The following is a 6,916-nucleotide window of genomic DNA, read 5'->3' on the forward strand; positions in this document are numbered from 1 at the left end:
TAACAAGGATGTCCACTCCATGGGAAGACATATTTGCCAATGATACATCTGATAAAGGGTTAACCTCCAAAATCTACAGGGAACTCATAAAACTTAACAAAAGGAAGATTGAAAAAAACATTAAAAAATGGGCAAAGGACCGCACTAGAAACTTTCCCAAAATAGACATACAGAAGGCTAAAAAGCATATGAAAAAGTGCTCAAAGTCACTGATAACCAGAGAGATGCAAATCAAAATGACAATGAGGTACCACCTCATACCTGTAAGAATGTCTGTCATCAACAAATCAACAAACAAGTGTTAGCGAGGATGTGGAGAAAAAGGAGCTCTAGTGCACTGCTGGTGGGAATGCAATCTGGTGCAGCCCCTGTGGAAAACAGTTTGGAATTTCTTCAAAAAATTAAAAATGGAACTCCCATTTGACCCAGTGATCCCACTTCTAGGAATATATCCCAAGAACTCAGAAACACCCATCAGAAAGAATATTAGTATATGCACGCCTATGTTCATAGCAGTACAATTTAAAATAGCTAAGATTTGAAAACAGCCTAAGTGCCCATCATCAGATAAGTGGACTAAAAAACTATGGTACATCTACATGATGGAATACTATGCAGCTGTAAAAAAGAACAAACTCTTAGCATTTGCAACAGCATGGATGGAACTGGAGAGCATTATGCTAAGTGAAATAAGCTAGACAGAGAAAGATGCATATCAGATGATCTCACTAATTTGTGGAATATAATGAACAACATAAACTGATGTACAAAAATAGAACCAGAGTCATAGAAGCATCAAACAGACCATTCAACCTATGAGGAAAGGTGGGGGGTGAGGTGGTAAAAGATCAACCAAAGAACTTGTATGCATGCATATGAACATAACCAATGGACACAGACAGTAGGGGGGTGAGGGCATGTGCTTGGGGGTGGGGGCAGCCAGGGACAGATCAATGGGGGAAAAAGAAGACTTATGTAATACTTTAAACAATAAATAATTAAAAAATAATAATATTGTAAAAACTATGTGTGGTGTCAGATGAGTGCTAGACTTATTGGGATGTTGACTTTGTAAGTTATATAAATGTCTAATCACTATGTTGTATACCTAAAACTAATATATTATTGCATATCAATTGTAATTGAAATAAAAAAATACATTTCAGCTGGCAGAAAAAAATGGGCAAAGGATCTCAACAGAAACTTTTCCAAAATGGACATACAGAAGGCTAAAAGACATATGAAAAAGTGCTCAAAGTCACTGGTCACCTGAGAGATGCAAATCAAAATGACAATGAGGTACCACCTCATACCTTTAAGAATGGCTATCATCAACAAATCAACAAACGACAAATGTTGGTGAGGATGCGGAGAAAAGGGAGCTCTCATACACTGCTGGTGAGAATGCACACTGGTGCAGCCTCTGTGGAAAACAGTTCGGAATTTCCTCAAAAAATTAAAAATGGAACTCCCATTTGACCCAGTGATCTCACTTCTAGGAATATAGCCCAAGAACTCAGAAACACCCATCAAAAAGAATGTATGCTCCCCTATGTTCATAGTAGCACGATTTACAATAGCTAAGATTTGGAAACAGCCTAAGTGTCCATCAGTAAATGTGTGGATTGAAAAACTATGGTACATTTACGCCTTAACCAGTTTGGCTCAGTGGATAGAGTGTTGTCCTGCAGACTGAAGGGTCCCAGATTCGATTCCAGTCAAGGGCATGTACCTTGGTTGTGGGCACATCCCCAGTAGCGGGTTTGCAGGAGGCAGCTGATCGATGTTTCTCTCTCATTGATGTTTCTAACTCTCTATCCCTCTCCCTTCCTCTCCGTAAAAAAAAATATATATATATATAAATATATATATATATTTAAAAAAAGAAAAAGAAAAACTATGGTACATCTATACAGTGGAATCCTATGCACCTGCTTAAAAAAGAAGGAACTCTTGCCGAAACCGGTTTGGCTCAGTGGATAGAGCGTCGGCTTGCGGACTGAAAGGTCCCAGGTTCGATTCCGGTCAAGGACATGTACCTTGGTTGCGGGCACATCCCCAGTAGGAGATGTGCAGGAGGCAGCTGATCGATGTTTCTCTTTCATTGATGTTTCTGGCTCTCTATCTCTCTTCCTTCCTCTCTGTAAAAAATCAGTAAAATATATATAAAAAAAAGAAGGAACTCTTACCATTTGCAACAGCATGGATGGACCTAGAGAGCACTATGCTAAAGGAAATAAGCCAGTCAGGGAAAGATAAGTATCATATGATCTCACGCATATGTGAAATCTAGTGCCCAACATAAATTGATGAACCAAAATAGACCCAGAGTCATAGAAACATGGAACAGACTGTCAAACCTCAGAAGGAAGGCAGCAGAGGTTGGAGGGGTATGGGAAGAGATCAACCAATGAACTCATATGAGAAAATGCATAACCCATAGACACAGACAATAGGGTGGTGAAGACTTGGGGGTGGGTGGGAGAGGGTAATGGGGAAAGAAAAGGACAAATGTAATACTTTTAACAAAGATTTATTAAAAAACATATGTTGACAGAGCTGTGGACAACTGGGAACTTTCAGACACTGCTTATGAGAGCATAAATTAATAAAACTATTATGCATTTAAAAAACTATGGGATGCTGCAAAAGCAGTGCTTAGGAAAATTTATGGTTGCAAATATATAAATATTTTTAAAATGTCAAGGGGGAAAAAAGGAGACATAGGTAATACTCTTTGTAATACTTTAAGCAATAAAACAAAATTTTAAAAAATTAGGAAAATTGGAAATAAAAAAACAAACTGTAAACCTCAAAAATCTAGAAAGAGAAGATCAAGTTGAGCCCAAAGTTAGACAAAGGAAGGAAATAATAATGAGCAGAAGGGAAATAAATAAAATCGGGCCAGCTAAGGAAAGAAAAGAACCAATGAGTGTCAAACTTGGTTTTTCTTTTTTCTTTCTTTTTTAAAAAAATATATTTTATTGATTTTTTACAGAGAGGAAGGGAGAGGGATAGAGAGTTAGAAACATCAATGGGAGAGAAACATCGATCAGCTGCCTCCTGCACACCTCCCACTGGGGATGTGCCCGCAACCAAGGTACATGCCCTTGATCGGAATCGAACCTGGGACCCTTTGGTCTGCAGGCTGATGCCCTATCCACTGAGCCAAACTGGTTAGGGCAAGACCTTGTTTTTCTAAAAGATAAAGTTGACAAATCTTTAGTCAGACTAAGAAAAAAAGAGAGACTCAAAAAAATCAAATTAGAAATGAAAGAGAAAGGTAATAACTGCCATTACAAAAATATACCAGATTGTACAAGACTGCTATGAACAATCATATGACAAAATATTATATAATCTAGAAAAGCTAGGTAATTTCCTAGAATTATACAGCCTACCAAGAGGAAATATCAAGTATTAAGAGACAAATACCAAGTGAGGAATTGAATTAGTAATCAAATAAACACAGAGTTTCTAAATTAAAAAAAATATATATCTTAACACAAAAAAGCGCAGAACCAGATGGCTTAATGGGTGATTTCTACCAATCATTTTGGGATGAATTAATGCCAATCCTTTTCAAATTCTTCCAAAAAATTGAAGAGGAGAAAACTCATCCATACTCATTTTATAGGATCAGCAACACATAATATCAAATCCAGATAATGAATAATGATAATTTTACTCTTCTTTGCAATTTGGATACTTTTTTATTTCTTTATCTTCCCTGATTACTTCTAGGTAGTACTTCCAGTATGATATTGAATATGAATAGAGAAAGTGGGCACCCTTGTCTTGTTCCTGATTTTAGAGGAAAATTTTTCATTTTTTTTCCATTGAGTAAAATGTCAGCTGTGGGTTTGTCACATATGACCTTTATTTTGTTGAGGTATGTTCTACAAGAAATGAAATCTCCTGGCCAATATCTGCAATTAACATAGATGCAATTATTTTCAACAAAATATTAGCAAAAAATTCAAGAACTCATTAATAGAATTATACATCATGAGCAAGTGATAATTAATCCTTGGATGCTAGATGATGCAACATATTCAATTTAATATTTGTGATACAACACACTTAGAGAATAAAAGATAAAATTTATATGAATATCTCAATAGATGCAAAAAATCTTTTGAGAAAATATAATATCTGTTAATGGTTAAAATTATCAACAGATTGGGTATAGAAAGAACATACCTCAACATAATAAAGGTCATATGTGACAAACCCACAGATGACATTTTACTCAATGGAAAAAAAATGAAAAATTTTCCTCTAAAATCAGGAACAAGACAAGGGTGCCCACTTTCTCTATTCATATTCAATATCATACTGGAAGTACTACCTAGAAGTAATCAGGGAAGATAAAGAAATAAAAAAGTATCCAAATTGCAAAGAAGAGTAAAATTATCATTATTCACTGGTAATATGAGCTTACAAATTGAAAATCCCAAAGACTCAACTAAAGAACTGACCTTGAATCTAATTAATGGATTCAGTAAAGTTTCAGGATATAAAATCAACACACAGAAATAGGTACTTTCCTATTCACTAACAATAACACATCTGAAAAAAATAATGAGAAATACCCCATTAACTATAGCATCAAAAGCAATAAAATATCTAGGAATAAACATACCCGAGGAGATGAGAAATTTGTACAATAAAAAGTATAAGACTTTGCTGAAAAAATAAAAGAAGACACAAACAATTGGAAGAACATCCTGTTTCCATGGATTGGAAGAGTTAATATTGTGAAAATATCCATGTTATCCCAAATCTATCTATTGATTTAGTGCAATTCCTATCAAAATTCCAATTGCATTTTTCATAGAAATAGAAAAAAATAATCAAACCTAAAATTTGCATGGAATTCCTTTGTGATCCCCCAGAAAATACAGGCTTAGCTATTCAAAGGATATGAAGAATAATCCATCCAATATTTTTTATAATATGTCATGCCAAGAACAAAAAGATCTGTTATCCAAGTGATGTGTGCTCTAGGGCAACTGACCTGATACTCTTGAAAGTGTCACTATTTCTGGAATGTAGTGGTATACAAGAATCATTGAAGAAATGCCAGTGAAGGGGACAACTAGGATTACTTTACTCTGAAACAGCTAGGAAATAGTGCCTGTCTTCTTAATTTTAGAATTAACTTTACCCTAGAAAAGGGGCCTCGACTGAGGCATGTAGTCACTTGCTAGCTATATATTTGATAATTGTCAATAAACAATTATTATCACCCTTCAATTGATGTGGCACTTCAGAGCCTGGCATGTTTGCTTAAAATTAGTAAATATTGGGATTTGTCTCAATAGTCCTAGGTCATTATTGTCAATTTATAGATGAGTCCTATAAGGAGAAACAAGGCTACTTGTTTTTTTTTTTTTTTTTTTTCCTGCATAGTAATATAGACGTGATGGTGATAGTGATGATGGTAACATATAACATTTATTGAAATTCTGACTATCTGTCCTCAGACCAGATATGTGTATTATTTTATTAAATTCTCATGTGGCCCTGTGAGGTGAGATATGGGACATTACTATAACCATTTCATAGATGAGAAAGTTGTGGTTCAAAAAAAAAAAAAGGTTAAGTAGTTTTCCCATGTTGCACAACTACAAAATTGCAGAATTTAAATTAATATCCTAGGCAGTCTGACTCCTAAAAGCTGTAGAGCCTCCTTGGTTACTGCTATTAATTGGGTGGACCAGGACATGAGAACTATAATGCTAATATTCTTTCCATCCTCTCTTATGACCCACTACAGAAGGCTTCTTGAGCTATCAAAGAAGCTGGGTGGCCACGCTTATAAAAGATGATAGTCAAAAGGACTGAGTCTTTGTGGAAATAGGTAGGTAGTTAGAGATTGCAGCCAGAAAAATTGGCTTATAGCACAAGTACTCGGAACCACCTTTTTATTCCAAGAGAAAGGCTGTAGCCTAGCACCTGAGTCTGTTTGAAGAATAATTTGAAAACCGTCTTCCTAGCCCCCGTTGCAATAATGCAGAGTTATCACCTGTAACTGCTGGAGGGTGCTGGTGCTAGCACACTCCCTTTACAAGTCAGTTTCTTTATGTCTCATCGCATAATCACTTAGGCAGCTGTTTCCATAGACGCCCACACTTCAGTTTCCCAGCTTAACCGCATTCACACAAGAATGCAGACCTGGTTGCAGCAGCTGTGAACTGTTTTACCATTTGTTTAACAGGCACCGCTTATCTACTTTCCTCTATATGTGCAACAGGATGGTGCTGAAAAAAAAAAACACACACACGAAAAAAAAAAAAAAAAAAAAAAAAAAAAAAAGTAATAAAACATTACCTGAAAGACCTTTAGGAGTTTCAAAGCTAAATAAATATATTTTGATCTATAAAAGAAGGCAAAATCAGAAAGTAAAAGAGGAACAACTTTTTTCTACTCTTGGCTTTTGGGGGACAAGGGTGGGGCAAGAGTGACTTGTGCTGGGCTGTTTCACAAGTGTGAGATAAATGTACACAGCTTTCTTTCTATGAAACAGAGATGTGAGTCTCTGGGGACCCATAGGGGATGGTAGTGAAGTGTGGAAGTCTGTGTGGACACTAAAGAAAACCTAAAAAATAAGCTAATAATACTTACAGGTCACTAGGCTATGCTTACTTTTGAACATGTACTAACAATAAGCAAAAAAATAATAATTTAATTAAATTATGTTTAAAGGCATGTTCCTGCTGACAATCTGGAAAAAGAACATTGCAGTCGAAAATTCCATAGAGAGAGAAAAGATAAGAATCATCTTAATTATTAACTCTTGTGAAAAAAATAAATAGTAAAACTTTGTCAATTGGCCTAGAACATTAGGTATAGACATGCTAAGGGAGTGCACATTCATATATGCAAAAAACACACATATATTGGTTCCTTT

Source organism: Myotis myotis, unplaced genomic scaffold (genome assembly GCF_014108235.1).
Source record: "Myotis myotis isolate mMyoMyo1 unplaced genomic scaffold, mMyoMyo1.p scaffold_m19_p_4, whole genome shotgun sequence".
NCBI classification, from domain to species: Eukaryota; Metazoa; Chordata; class Mammalia; order Chiroptera; family Vespertilionidae; genus Myotis; species Myotis myotis.